Source organism: Panthera uncia, chromosome D1, assembly GCF_023721935.1.
Source record: "Panthera uncia isolate 11264 chromosome D1, Puncia_PCG_1.0, whole genome shotgun sequence".
NCBI classification, from domain to species: Eukaryota; Metazoa; Chordata; class Mammalia; order Carnivora; family Felidae; genus Panthera; species Panthera uncia.
In genome coordinates this window covers 77,890,427-77,907,336 of record NC_064808.1, presented here as the reverse complement: position 1 = coordinate 77,907,336, position 16,910 = coordinate 77,890,427, and positions in this window count along the sequence as shown.

The window sequence follows — 16,910 nt, the reverse complement described above, 5'->3', positions numbered from 1 at the left end:
TGCAAAAAACATTTGAAGCAAGGTAAAACATGTAATGATTTCAGTAATTTATGGAATTTAAAAAGAAGACGTTTCACCTTTAGAATTAACCTGTAATATAATATGCAGAAGACAAAAATATTACCAGTGTTTTTAACCTGTATGATGTGAAAATAAAGATATAGTTTTAAAAATTGGGATGTAAAAGGGAGGAATAGACATAGAGTCAAGGATAGTATTACTATTATTTTCATATTTATATAGAGATGAATCAAGTGATACTGGATAATTAAGAGGTTAATAGCTGTAAGGGGAAGTTGAGAGAATAATATTGGAAATAATGTAAGGGGTTCACAGCTTCATCTTTCATAGCTAAGAGTCAATAGATAATGTCCAGAATTAATGCAAGAAATTGTAGCATAGGTATGATATTTAACATTATCGGGTAACCAAGAAGAGGAAATAGATAGTTAAATCTGTTTCTTTCCCAGTATGGGGAAATTTGACAACAGACTTTTGTTTTTATTATGGTTTTTGGTACTTATTTTTATAACTATACGCATGTTTTACTTCTTTTTTCTTTGTTTTCCTAACAAGAGATGGAAATGGCAAGAGAAGAGAAAAAAAAGAAGACTTAAAGAAAACAGTAGTAGAAAGTACTGGATAGAAAAACAGTTGTAGAAAGTACTGAATAGAAAGCAAGCTGCCTGACAAGCCAAAACATGGCACATTTAGAAACCTCTAACTAACTTCTGAATGTAGGTGGAAACATAGGTGGACAGGTAATCAGTGTGAGGAGATATTCTCCCACTTTTGTGTGACATTTTAGTGAGCCCTCTTGGTTGAGATAAATAGAAGAGCAAAAAATATTTTTAACTAATTAGTAGTTGCCTTTTTTTATATATTTTGTTATAAGAAGCTAGTTTTTGGAGAGGTAGTAAGCAAATTTTCATAGGATCCAAGGAGGATCCTGGTTGGAAAGAGATGAAGACATTCCAGATATTTAGTGTTATTAGATTTTGTTTTCATGAAGATTGGAGATGATCCAAGTGCTGTATACCAGCAAGCAGTAATTAGGGACACCAAAAGCAAAAACAAGATGAAGAAAGAAAAAGAAATCTTCATGAGGATGCTTTACACAAAGAATCACATTCCCCTTTCAAAAGCATAAGTACCTAATTGTATAAACTCTTCTACAGGGACACCTAGCTTCTCAAGTTATGGATGAATATTTGCCTCATCACCACAATAATCCAATAATTATTGGCCAATAAGATATTGGTATATAATCATATAATCATAAGCATCTTCTCTGTGATCGTTTTTTTTTTGTTGTTGTTGTTGTTGTTTTGTTTTGTTTTTGTTTTTTTTTTTACAGGCATCTGCTACATAAAATAACTTGACACTATGCAGAAACTATGAATAGAGATGGCTCCTAGGAGTGCTATATTTTCCAACTTTGTTGAATAGGTTCCCCTACTGGGTATCTCTCCCTCTGATGGTCTTCATGTTCTCATCTACATCTATTTTGTTAATCCATCAATATTTGCTGTATCATCATGTTGACTTAATACACAGTGGATATACAGTGGGAACACTCCCATTTACATATGCAGAATCAAAAACTAAGCATCTTTATTATATATCAGATCCCAAAAGAAATGAGTTACTTTCTTGATCTTCTTGCTGTCAATATCTGGTCTGCTGCCATTTTCACTTTAATGGCCACCTCATGTTGCTGTAGTGTTATTTGTTAAGGCTGACGCTTCCCAGAATTCCAGATTGAAAGACCAACACAATTTTTCTGTTCCCTTGGCTTCTCTGACATTATCTAAGGATTCTCTAATGTAGCTCCCCTCTTTTCCATCATTTTACAGCCAATTAAGTATTGTTTTTAAGTATTTACTCTGTATAGTAAGAAAATAGTTCTATGTATCCTATTCTTTCCCCACTCTATAATTTTTGGTTAAATTCTGATCTCTACTAATATATAAAAAAAGCAAAGTTTTAAAAATTAAAACAACACACACAAAAAAGTCAACTGTCCAGTTTTTGCATTTGAAAGTCATAGTTTTTAAGACTTGTTATGAAAATCAAACTTTTTTTTTTACTTTTTATATTCAGTGAATTAATTTGTGCTCTTATGTTCCAATTTTAGACATTGTTAACAGAAAAATAATGCATCATCATTGTAGTTCACATTAACTAACAAAAACCCAAAAAAAGTTTATATGATGTTAAATGTAGGACAAATAATTTGGTTAGACTTCTGAAAAAGATGACAATGGGTATTTAAAAAATGCTATTAACTGAATTTGGCTCATGCAAGCCAGAAAGTCCAAATGAACTGCAGGAATTAAATCAAATGCTCCCTAAAAATATGACACAGTAACAATAAACTTTTGGGGGAAATAGTAGACAGTACTTATAATCAGCGGTGGGGTAACTGAACCTGAAGATTTATATTAAGTACAAGGCTAAGAGATAGAATCAAGGATAAAACAACTTGTGTAATTATTAGTTAATTATTACAAAGAAAGAAAGAATATTTATAGTTTTTCCAAACTAAGTCAATGAAAAATGTTTATGTTATGATTTACTATGGGTAAATACAGTTAATTCTCTATTAATTAAAACTCCATGATTTTATTTGTTTTATTTTTTTTTAACGTTTATTTTTTTGAGACAGGGAGAGACATAGCATGAATGGGGGAGGGCCAGAGAGAGGGAGACACAGAATCTGAAGCAGGCTCCGGGCTGTCAGCACAGAGCCCATCGCGGGGCTTGAACTCACCGACTGTGAGATCATGACCTGAGCCGAAGTAGGCCACTCAACCGACTGAGCCACCCAGGCGCCCCAAACCTCCATGATTTTAAAGTGCAAAGAAAGAATACAGCGGGCAATTTCATGGCTGTATAGCTGTCCAAACAATGTATAATTTGGACCAAACAAGATAGGAACTCATTTTTTGTTGGGCGGTGGGGACATTGGGGGGGGGGGGGTGCTGTTTCTCTGCTCTTCCTATTAATATTTCCCATTGTGGTAGGGTCCCCTCCCTAAGGAAAAAAAAAAGAAAAGAAAAAAAACCTTAAGGCAACGGGGCAATACACATAGGTGACAACATCCTTCACAACCTTGTAATATGAGACCACTTAATCAGACTACATGTTTGTCAAGGGTTACCATATATGGGAGACAAAGAAGTAAAAAATGTATAAAAAACTGTGCCACGTGGTGTTCAGGACTCAGTTCTTTGGGTATGAGACCAACTGAATGGTGCCAGCAGGAATGAAGTTGCTTCCTGGAAAGAAAAGCCTTAGTGTCACGTCTCTCCATGCAAGAATCCTACTACATTACCTCCTAACACTTGGCAACCTCTGATCACTGATATTTTAACCATCTTTTTCAGAATATCAGATAGTTGCATTCATACAGTATGTAGCATTTTCAGACTGGTTTCTTTCACTTGGTAATATGCATTTAAAATTGCTCCACGATTTTTAATGGCTTGATTGCTGATTTGTTTATAAAAACTGATAATATTTCATTGTCAGGGTATACTATGGTTTATTTATCCATTTACCTACTGGAGGCATCTTGGTTGTTTCTAGATTTTGTAAATTATAAATAAAACTGCTATAAATACATGTGCACAATTTGTTATGTGAACATACCTTTTTATTTTATTTTGGTAAATTCCAAGAAGCACAATTACTGGATTATGTATTGAAGAGTATGTTTAGTCTTGTAAGAAACTACTAAACTGTCTTCCAAAGTGGCAGTACCATTTTGTCTTCCCACAAGCAAATAATGAAAATCCTGTTAGTCTACATCTTTGTAAGCATTTAGTGTTGTCAGTGTTCATTTTTTGGCCGTTCTGATAGTTGTGTGCTAGTACGTATTGTTGTTTTAATTTGCAATTCCCCAATAGCATAAGATGCTGAAGATGTTTTCATGTGCTTACTTGTCATCTACATTTTTTTTTCCATGAGGTGTCTTTTCAGGTCTTTTGTTCATTTTTTTTAATAAGGTTGTATATTTTCTTATTATTGAGTTATCAGAGTTATTTTATATTTTAGATAACAGTCTTTCATAAGTTATATCTTTTGCGTTTTCTCCCAATCTGTGATTTGCCTTCTCATTATTTTGAGATTGTCTTTTGCAAAGTTTAATTTTAATGAAGTCCAGCCTATCAATTATTTTTTTTTATTAATGATGCCTTTGGTATTATATTTAGAAATTTATCATTATACCCAGGGTCATCTAGTTTTTCTCTTATGTTACCTTCCATGAGTTTTACATTTTTGCATCTTAAATTCAGATCAATAATACTAACAAAGGAAAGCAACAGATTAAAGTCACAATCCATATTCTAAAGTAACTCTCCAGGTGGTTACTAGAGGCAGAAAAGTGGAGGAAATGGAAAGATATTGCTCATAGAGTACAAAGTCTCAGTTATGTAGGATGAATAAATTCTAGAGATAGAATGTACAGCATGGTGATTATAATCAATAACACTGTATTGTATACCAGATATTTACTGAGAGTAGATCTCAGGTCTTCTTACCACAAGAAAATAAAAATAAAAAACCAAGGCAACTGTAAGATGAATATGTTAACTAACTTGACTAGAGTAATCTTTTGCTGTAATCATACACATATACACACATCATGTTGTATACTTTAAATATATATAATTTTATTGAAAACAGTAAAATAACTCTTCTGGTTTTCTGAAAAAACTTACATTTATATATATCAGTTAATACTCAGCTATGATAAAGACACACAATAGATGCAGATTCTAAATGATATTGATGGCCAAGAAGCTAAGTTTAAAGAGCTAGACCTAAGATTGTTTTGTTGTTCTTTGAAACTTTAAAATATGTAACTTTGTGAGAAACTAAAAAACTTTTTATTAAAAATGGCATTTTTATTAAGATGCTTAGTTATGTGTTTAACAACCATTATTTCTTATTATATCATTTTCCTTGGTATATAAAAGAATACCTAAGCTATACTGTAATAATTAATATTTAAATTAAATTGTATACTAATATAATTTTTATAATAATCATGTTTAAATTTAATTTTACTAAATTTTCAGTTCACATGGAAGCTAACAGTACTTTTTTATTGATTTTTTATTCTTCTTAAAATCCTCTAAAATTGTCTTTTCTCTTACATGTAATCACCTACAATTTCTTAAGGATGTCAAACCTTACCAGTATATCAATTTATTCATTTATTCCTGATATAGTCATATAACATTTATTGAGCATTGATTATGTTTTCAACACATAAGATTTAAGGAAATTAAATCTCTTTCCTATATGAATGATCACTTCAGGGGAGATATAGATATATAACGATGGCAGTTGTAGAGAACTATGATGATAATAGGGTTAGCTGCAGATTATACCTGTAGCACAGAGAAAATAATTAGCTCTCGTATGAATTAACAAGGTATTTGAGATGAGTCTTGAAAACCAAATATAGTCATTCAGGTTGAGAAGAGGTGAGATAGGTTGTCAACACTTAGAGGAGGAAATCATTGGGGAGCTTGGAGCAATAATCAGGGCCAGCTCATAGAGTCTTTTATGCCAACATAATGAATTTATAGGCGATACTGACTAATTAAATTGTTTTAATATTTTACACAGAGGAATAACAACATCAGGCTTTGCATTTTAAAAGATTTCGCGAATAATAATCTAAATGCATTAATTTAAGTTCAATGTATTTTACTGTTGTCTAGTGCCAGGTACTAGGAATACAATACTGAAAAAGGCAAAAGGCCTATAATTAGATGAAAAACAGAATTTGAACAAAAAGATTAGAAATATCAGAATATATCAATCTAAGAAGAAACAATCTAAGATAATTTGTGTAAAACTTGGTAATCTAAGAAAGATGGCCATGATAAAAAAAAGCAAATATTTAGAAATTTATGGTGGCAGAGTTTGATTGGCATCAGAAGATGTCGATAATTGTTATATAATACATAAAGATAAAAAATAATTTATCAAAAAGGCACAAGATGCTAGCAATGACATCAAGATAGTTAAATAGAAAGTTTCAGCTCCAATCTCCACAAAGGCACTGATTTAACAACTATCCATTGATGACAATACCTTCATGAGAATTCTGGAATCCAGTAGAGAAGTTACAGCATCCCAGTAGAGTACATAAATGAGAACAGAAGCATTGAAAAGAGTAAAAAGAATAGTTTCACTTCATCCATGTCACCCCTCACCCAAGTTAGCACAGCACAACACCAAGAGAGATCCTCTCAGCATATAAATTTTCCTATGGGAGAAAGAGAGAGTGAAGTGACACATGACTTTTCCTACCTGAGAAACCTGCTTTTGTCATGCTATATGCATGGAGGAATTATTAGTTCTATTGTTTAGAAGTAGCTAAGAACAAAGAAAATTAGCAGAGGCTCTCAATGATCAGTTCCCTAATTTCAGCACATGGCCTGCTTCCCGCAGTAGCAGGTTTACCCACAGATCCCAAAAGCAGTGCAGATGGCTCATATATAGACCTCACCAACCTGCCCACCAAGAACCTCCAGCAAAGCTGACTGGTGAAGGACTTGCCCTGCCAGAGCGTTTGTAAAGACCAGAAGAGATGACTGTTTTTTTCAAACGCACCAAAGTAAATAAAAAATAATCATGAAAACTCAGGGGAAAATGATATTAGCAAAGGACAAAATAAAGCTTAAAGAAATGGAGATCTACAAACTTCCCGGCAGATAATTTAAGATAATCATTTTAAAGAAGTTCTGTGAGCTACAAGAGACAAATGACTAAACAAAATTAAGAAAACAACATACGAGCACAATGAATAGTTCAAGAAAGAGACACCATAAAAAAGAACCAAACAAAAATACTTGAGCTGAATTATACAATGACTGAACTGAAAAATTCAGTAGATAACTTCAACAACAGATTTGATCAAGCAGAAGAATGAGCAAACTCAAAGACTAATCATTTGAAATTATACCATCAGAAGAGTAAAAAGTAAAAAAAAAAAAAAAAAAAAAAAAAAAAGTGAAGAAATCTTAAGGGACTTATTTTACATCATCAAAAACAACAACAACAACAACAACAATAAACCAATATACTCATTATAAAAGTCCCAAAAGGAGACGAGAAAGAAGCAGTAAGTTCATCTAGAGAAAAATGGCTGAAAACTTCCAAATCTGGGGAGGGAAATAGACATCCAGACTCATGAAGCACAAAATATCCCAAATAGTTTGAACTTAATGAAGTATACACTGTGACATGTCATAATTAAATTGTCAAAATTCAAAGATAAAGAGAATTTTGAACAGCAAGAGAAAAGCAACTTGTCATATGCGAGGAAACTATCTTAAGGCCATAAGCAAACTTCTCAAAAAATACCTTGCAGGCCAGGAGAAAGTGAGATGCCATTTCCAAAAGCTTAAGCAAGCAAACAAACAAACAAAAACTTCCAAGAATAATATACTGACAAAACTGTCCTTCAGAAATGTAGGAGACAGAAATAATTTCCAAACAAAAACTGAGAAAGTTCATCACCACTACAAGAAATTTCTACTTTGCAAGAAATGTTAAAGGGAGTTCTTCAAGTGAAAACAAAAGGATGCTAACAATAATATAAAAGCTTATAAAGTATAAATCTCACTGGTAAAGGTAAATACACAGACAACTACAAAAAAGTGAAACTGCAATGTGGTGCATCAGTCACTTTTAAACCTCATATAAAACACAACATTATTAAGAATAAACAATAACCACAAAAATTTATTAACAGATATACACCAATAAAAGCAAAGTAAATTCTGACAACAGTAACATAAAGTGTGTATATGGAGAGTAAAACCGTAGAGGTTTTTTGTTGTGTGTGTATGCAATTGGAAGTTAATTTTTATCAGCTTAAAACACTCTGTAATAACTATAAGAAGTTTTATACAAACTCTGTGGTATACACAAAGAAAAACTTATAGTGGACGCAGAAAAGATAATGAGAAAAGAATCAAAGTAAATCATTACAAAAAATGATCAAACTACAAGAAAGATAGCAAAAGGAGAGAAGAACAGAAGAACAAGCATAAAGAAAGCAATGAACAAAATGACAATTGTGTCCTTACCTAATTAGGTACTTTAAATATACATGGATGAAAATCATCAAACAAAAAATATAGAATGCTGGCCACTAATTAAAAAAACAAAACAAAACAAAACAAAACAAAACAAAACTGTGTGCTATCTATAAAAGATTCATTTGAGATTTAAGAACACATATATGATAAAAATGAAGTGACAAAATAAAATTTCATGCAAATGGTAACCAAACAAGAGCAGGGGTGGCTATATTTATTTCAGAAAAAATAGACTTTAAGTCAAAACTATCACAGGAGAGAAAGAAGGTCATTACATAAAGATAAAAGGATTAATTCCACAGGAAGATATAATAAAATATATATAAACCCAACAACAGAACACCTAAATATATGAACCAAACATTGCAGATCTGAAGGGAGAAATAAGTCCAATAGTAGCAGGAGACTTTGATATCACACTTTCCAAAAATGGATGGATCATCCAGACAGAAAATCAATAAAACAGCAGGTATGAATAACACAAAGACCAGATGAACCTAACAGTCATATACAGAACATTCAACCTAATAGCAGCAGAATACATATTGTTCTTACGTGCACACAAAATATTCTCCTCATAGGTTTGAAGAACCCATGCAAATGAATTTCATATCTGCCTATTTTCACAGTATTCCTGATAAATACTTATTGAGTCCAAAATCATTCCCTACTTTCCATGGATTCTTTCAGAATTTAGTGGAGTAAAGAATATCTTGGAATTGCACTAACACTGTTGATCATTAGTTAGGTAAGTCATAGGAATAACTTCATTACATGTGACATATCAGGTCATGAATGGAAATAGGGCAGAGTCAAATAGGTCAGGGTGAGTTCAGAGGTAGAAATATATAGAAATGACTATATATTAGAAATTACAGCTTTGGATGATAACAGAGATTAGACACACTTTAGATGTTAAGGAAACAAGGTTGTAAAGAAAGGGTAAAAGAATAAACATATAGTGAATCTCAAGAATAAGCAAAAGTTCAAGAATTGTGTAAAATTTCTAGCAAAAGTCTATACAATACTTATAATCATGCCAGCCATTGCTGTATATGTTTTACAGACATTAAATCACTTAAGCCTTACAAGAATTCTATGAACTTAACACTTTTGCTGTCTCCCTTTTACAGATGAGAGAACTGATGTTGAGAGAGGTCAAATAGACTTCCAAAGATGGCTCTGAATGCATGTGAAGCAGATGATTGGTTCCAGAGTCTACACCCTTTACCAGGCCAGGTGTTTGATAGTGATTGGCAGTTTTATAGAAGAGAAGGTTCACCATTTCAGATAGTGAAAATGGCATAGCAAAGGCATGGAAAAGATAAAACAACAGAGAGCAAGCATTTAAACTTGTGTAGAGCATTTTTTATATCAACAGGCATACTTCCATAGACAATTCATATTTCATTATGTAATTAATGTGTTCTGGAAAAATCATGGCTCCAATCTACAGTCAAGGTCAAAGATATCCCAAATCTGATTAGGGGTGAGTACTAACAGCTTTAAATGTCATCTGTTATCTATATTCTACACCTTAGGCTGTATTTCTCCTTTTAACCAAATGAAAGTTTTGTGCCCTGTAATAAAGGGCTTAGCTTGCTTTTTGCCTCTGGGAATGAACTCAGGCTAATAAGGTAAACTGAGCTAGACAAAAAAGTCAATTGCTGTGAAAATTTAAAGTGACATAACTAAAATATTGTACAGACTATTCATGATTATTTTCCTGTATCTCAAAAAAAAAAAAGATACATCTTTAATGAAGGTCATAATTTATAAAATTTCAGTTTGTAGGGGCGCCTGGGTGGCTCAGTTGGTTAAGCCTCCGACTTCGGCTCAGGTCATGATCTCGCGGTCCGCGAGTTCGAGCCCCGCGTCGGGCTCTGGGCTGATGGCTTGGAGCCTGGAGCCTACTTCTGATTGTGTCTCCCTCTCTCTCTGCCCCTCCCCCGTTCATGCTTTGTCTCTCTCTGTCTCAAAAATAAATAAACGTTAAAAAAAAAATTTCAGTTTGTAGATATAAATAGGCAAAGTATTAGTACGCATATTTTGAGAAACAGAATTTGTTCCGTTACTTAAAATTTAAACAGATGTCTTAGAAATATAAAACACATCAAAAATCAAAACTGCTTTTTTTAAAAAAAGTATCTTTATGCTAAGTGGCATGTTGAATATTATATATTTCTAGATTTAAATTTTAAAGGCAAGGAAAATATGGCCGTTACTTATTTCTAATTAAATTATTTAAATTGCTTATACCTTCGAATTTCACTCTAAGAAAAAATCATTCCTTTTCCTACTTTCAACATGTTTATATTTTTTTAAAGTTTATTTATTTATTTTGACAGAAAGAAAAAGGGGGGAGGAGCAGAGAGAGAGAGGGAGAGAGACAGAATCCCAAGCAGGCTTCACACTGTCAGCATGGAGCCCAACATGAGGCTCTAACTCATGAATCTATGAAAGAAATTATGACCTGGGCTGAAATCAACAGTTGGCTACTTAACCAACTGAGCCACCCAGACACCCCATCAAAAGTTTTACATTGTTAAGCTTAGAATAAAAGATTATCCAGAATGAAATAAAATAATAGAAAGCAAATCAATGAGCTTCTCCTTTCCATAAGTCTAGTACATTTAGGTTTACTGAGAATAGAAGTTGTAAATAGGTAAAAATAACTTTAAAAATTAAATTATTAAATTATTTATTATCTTTTATGATAAATAAGATTCCAGTATGAATTTTTTTTTAATTTAAAGGGCATTCTAAACCTCACAGATTAAATGCAATTTGTTTCCATTCTTGCCCATATTCATACTCTTAACCAAATAGCTTTTAAAAAGAGGGATGAATGAAACTGGAAGAGTATGACCAGTTGAACTATTCATGCTCTGCTTTCCCCAGAAACCAGAAAATCCATATCAATATTAATCCATTGCTTTACCTTTTAAAATATACCATTAGCATCAGTGTTCATTATGATATATGGGTAATATTCTCTATCTATACTCATCCACACAATTTAGTGTTAGGGGATAAAAGAAATCCCAAACACAATTCTATACCAACCAAAGGATTTAAAACATTTGATAGAAAATCTTTTCAGTTTAGATGTACAATAATGTGTGGATTAAATCAGCCCTGTGAAATATAATGGTTTTTCTTACACAGACACATTGAAATACCTATTTTTAAAAACATGAAATCATAACTCTATGGCTGAAGTAAGCCATGAAACTTTCCTGAAATAGTTTATCTTCAATGATTTTGGATTATTTTGAATTTTAAAAATATTTTTACTACCTTCACTATGCATTTTACATTTTGCTTTGGATCAATAACCATTTCAGAAAAGATGATCCATATATTCACACTGTTGGAAATCCCCATTTTGGAGAGAGGGGAGCAGAGAAGAAAGAAAATTGTGGCAGGTTAACTCTAAGATGACTCCAAATGATCCCTTCCTCCTGATATTCATACCCTTTTGCAATCTCTTCCTTTTGAAAGTTGGACTGGCCTAGAAACATGCTTAAAACCAATAGAATACAGCAGACATAATAGGATGCTACTTCTGCAATTATATAGAGAGAATGTAACTCATTTTGCTAGTAGACTCTTGCTGGCTTTGATGAAGCAAATTATCCTGTAGAGGAGACCCATGTGATAAGAGACTGTGGGTGGCCTCTAGCCAAAGGCTCTCAATCTAACAGCCTAGAAGGAACTGATCCTTGCCAACAACCATGAAAGTGAGGTTAGAAGTGGGGCATGTCTAGCTCACTCTTCACATGAGAACCCAGTCCTGGCTGATACTGTGAATGCAGCCTTGTGAAAGATTATAAAGCAGAGGGTAACCTCAGCCTTGCCCAAACTCTTGACCCACAGAAACAGTGAGAAAATAAATGTGCTGTTTTAAGCCATTATGTTTGTGGTAACTTTTGCAACAACAACAACAACAACAAAACCCAGTAAATACATGAAGTATATTTGAAATAATCACTAGATATAATTGAATTGATTTCACAATCTTTCCTGAGGCAAAGAATCATCAATTAAACTTACGGTTTAAAATCCTCATTAGAGATGTGTAATAGAAAGTTAGATACTCGCTTATGAAAATTTTAAATGAAATTTTAATTAGCAAAAATTATTTAAGATTTATCTATAAATAGCTCATGGATTCTCAACACTGACCTTTATATTAAAATTATTTGGGGAGCTTTAAAAACAAATGCAATGGGGGATGGTGAACACTCAAGACTAATTCGGCCAAAATCTTGTTAAGTTTAAGCCCTAAAATGGGTATTTTTTTAAAAGTTTACATTCCAGTTAACATACAGTGTAATATTAGTTTCAGGTGTACAATATAGTGTTCAACACTTCCATACAACACAGAGTGCTCATCACAGAGTACTCCTTAATCCCCATCACCCAAGTGCACTCCTTAACCTGCATCACCTATTTAACCTATCCTCTGACCCACCTCCCCTCTGGTAAGCATTAGTTTGTTCTCTATAGTTAAGAGTCTGTTTCTTGGTTTCTCTCTCTCTCTTTCTCTCTGTTTCTCTTTCTCTTTCTTTCTCTCTCTCTCTCTCCTTTTGCTTCCGTTTAAAAAGTACGATGGGTGGGGGGGGCTGGATGGCTCAGTCAGTTAAGCATCCAACTTCAGCTCAGGTCATGATCTTGTGGTTCATGAGTTCCAGCCTCGCATCAGGATCTGGACTTACAGCTCAGAACCTGGAGCCTGCTTCAGATTCTGTGCCTCCCTCTCTCTCTGCCCCTCCCCCGCTCCAGCTCTGTCTCTGTCTCTCAAAAACTGAATAAACATTAAAAAAAAAAAGCACAGTAGGTACTTTTTAAAAGTTTTCCATGTGATTCTAATTGGTAGCTGGCACTGAGAACCACTGAGAGGAGCTAGTGGACAATATGTAAATGGATTAATTCAGGAGCAGTATACTTCCTCAAATTGTTAATTGGTGAGTCAATGTGGAATTGTGGAAAGAGCTATGAATTTCAAATCAGAGAAACTTTTGAGGATTAGGTATGTATCATTAGCTGTGTCATATATAGAGAAAATCAGTCAACTCAGGTATATATATTGATAGTCACTGAGATATTTAAAACTATTTTAAAAATTATATACGTGTATATATTTAAATGTATGCAATATTTTCTATATTATGTAAATTTATTCAAATAAGTATATATTCTAATTATTTTTAAAAAATTTATATGTATGTACACACATTTGAAACCCTTATTTGTAATATATATTTTTTTAGAAAGTGAAAGTTTACACATATTAGTTATAGTATTACAGCAATTTGGTTTCAGACATATGTTAATATATGATGATGTTTCTATTTTCAATATGTAGATATCACTTGAGTGAAAATTTTCATTGTAAACTTGGTCATTGCAAGAATATTTCAGATGAAGTATTATAGAAGCACAACTAAAAGCAGGGAACAAAGAGAAAAAAATGGTAGTGATCAAAGATAGAGGTAAGTATGGTGCAAAACATGGCATAATCATAGAAATATATTATCAGGTGGCACAGAGGCAAGTTTATAATAATGTGAAGCAGACTACACAAAATTCTCAATAAATACTAAGACAAGAAAGTGCCAAGATGAGATAAAGGAGATGACGTTATGAAAATCTCATATACAAATCTAGAATATAGGGGTGATTGTTACAGCATCTTCAAGGTAACTGTCATTCCTGGAAAACGATGAGGCAGCCATTATTTTGGCAATCCACAAACTCACATGACACACTTGATTTCTAAATTTCCCTTCTCTTTTGGTTGCTTTGACTTTGTGTCTTCATGGAGTTTTGTAAAATAAACAAATAATGAGATGCAAGAGAGAAATGGTCATATGGAGTGTGACTAATTTAAACCTGTGTTATGGGGGCGCCTGGGTGGCTCAGTCGGTTAAGTGTCCGACTTCGGCTCAGGTCACGATCTCGCGGTCCGTGAGTTCGAGCCCCGCGTCGGGCTCTGGGCTGATGGCTCAGAGCCTGGAGCCTGTTTCCGATTCTGTGTCTCCCTCTCTCTCTGCCCCTCCCCCGTTCATGCTCTGTCTCTCTCTGTCTCAAAAATACATAAACGTTAAAAAAAAAAAAATTAAAAAAAAAATAAACCTGTGTTATGGCCATGAAGACTAAGGGTCAGTTTTTCACCTACAGAATATAATACTATTTTGTTGCTTGGTTATTTTAAAATTTCATAAGGGTAATGTATGGAAAACTCCTATCTCAGTCCCTATAACATAGTAGGGATTTAATTCATTCAACAAACATGTATCAGTTTACTGTGTCTTAGGCACTATAATAGGCACTGGGGATACTGCAGCAAATAGAGATACAATTCCCACCAGAATTGTAGGAATTTATCATCATTCTGGACAATGGGACAATTGAACAAGCAGTAAATATAGAGAAGTTAGTGACATGACAGGGAAGTACAGGGTACTGTAGAAGAACATAATTATTTATTACTAGCACACAACATGCATTTCAAGGCACTGTTCTAAGTGTATGTTGTACATTAAATAGTGTAATCCTCAGAAAAATTCCCATGAAGTACATAATCATTTACATTTAAGGATAGGAAAATGAGATATTGAGATGTTAAACAACTTGCCCAAAGTGCCATAACTTCTAAAATGCAGAGTTGGAGGAAAGAGTAGTTTGTACTCAATCTCTTAGTTGATGAAATGGCTTATTTAGACCAGGAAAGGAATTTCTTGTATAAGTAAGTAAAACATGAAAGATAGGTGGTATCTAGTCAAGCAAAAAGGAAAGAGGTGGGAGTAGGATTCACACAGAAAATGCATAAAAGTAAAAATTGACTTTATTTCTAACAAGATTAAAATACACTTGTGATTCAAATTTAGGATATGCAGATTGCTTGTATAATTTATTGGGTTTAGAAGATATTTTATATTCTGAAAGCAGATGGGTATTTTATGGAGGGATATCATTGTAAGTTATTATTATGTTACTTCATTGAAGTTTGACAATGTTATTTATTTATCTTTTTTTTTTTACATTTTTGTTAACAATGTTACTGTAAATATAAAATGCATTTCTTGCTGTTGTGGTTCCAAAAAATATATCTGAAGAGTTTATAAAATCAGAATGGGAAGTCTCTGTGATTTCAGTATGCCTCATCTTAACAGTGTGTATAGCTGCCAATTTGAACCCAGACCTGAATGTGTCAATGATAGCTCTTTCTGCAATGCCAAGGGTCTTTGACCCATGGAAACATAGAGCAACAAATTAGATCTACCCAACCTTTTACTTATTTCAAATTCTGAAGTGTTCTATACTTTTGAAAGTGTTTTAAAATTTAGATATAATGTTAATGATAAAAAAAAAAACTTTTAAACCCTTGGTTTTTCTTCTATACTTCAAATTTTAATTAAAAATTTAAGCACAGGGCACCTGGCTGGCTCAGTTGGTAGAGCATGCGACTCTTGATCTCAGAGTCATGAGTTCAAGCCCCACATGGGGCATGGAACCTATTTAAAAAAAAAGTAATAAGCACATTCCAAGAATGGACTTATATATTGTGGATGTTCAGATTCATATCCATAATTTGAACACATTTTTTTCAATAAATCAATTTGGGTGCCTCCTATGGGCAAAGACCTGAAGTGAGTACTATTTGTGGCTGATAGAGATAAAATACATCCTCAAATATGTATTATACAAAGTGGTACATGAGAGGACTTTTAAAATTTTCTCTTTTTTTAAATTTTTTTGTTGTTTTTTATTTATTTTTTGAGAGAGACAGAGCACGAGCGGGGGAGGGGCAGAGAGCAAGGGAGACAGAATCCAAAGCAGGCTCCAGCTCTGAGCTGTCAGCCTGACATGGGGCTCGAACTCACAAACTGTGAGATCATGACCTGAGCTGAAGTCACAGGCTTAACCGACTGAGCCACCCAGGCGCCCCAGGACTTTTAAAATTTTCTATATGGAAAATAAAGCAATACTTGTCTTTTCATTCTTTCACCTTTAACAAAATAAATACATAAAATGATTTGGATGGGTGGAATTATGAGTATAAATGAACAATCACATTGGAAAGAAGGGAAACAGTATTTTGATTGAAGTGAGGAAAAGAAAAAAGCACAAGTATAAAAATACAGACAAATATTTGAATTTTGAGACATAATTGAGGCCTCCACATTCTAATTTCCTTAGAGTGGGACCCACGGTGGTCAGAATAGTTGAGAGCTTGGTTGAAGAATTTGGAAAAGTTTACGTGGGGAACATAAATTGAAAAAAAGATAAATAAAATAATTGTTCACTAGTAATTAATTTTAAACTTTATAATTCTCATATAAATAGCATAGCAGCAATGCTGAGAAAGCCAGGGAATAAATATCAAAGAAAAGCAAAAGTGGGGTGCCGGGTGGCTCAGTCGGTTAAGCATCTGACTTTGGCTCAGGTCATGATCTCAGTCTGAGTTTGAGCCCCACGTCGGGCTCTGTGCTGACAGCTCAGAACCTGGAACCTGATTCGGATTCTGTGTCTTCCTCTCTCTCTGCCCCTCCCCTGCTCATGCTCTGTCTCTCTCTGTCTCAAAAATAAATAATTTTTTTTAATTAAAAAAAAAAGAAAAGCAAAAGTAATTTTGAATTTCACATCTCTTCCCTCCATTTGTCCAACTTATCACAAATAAATGTCATGAGATTCCTAACAGTTTTTCTTAAAAATACCAACAAAATATTTAAGTGAAATGGTTTCTAGCAATAAACACTTAATTCATCCTCT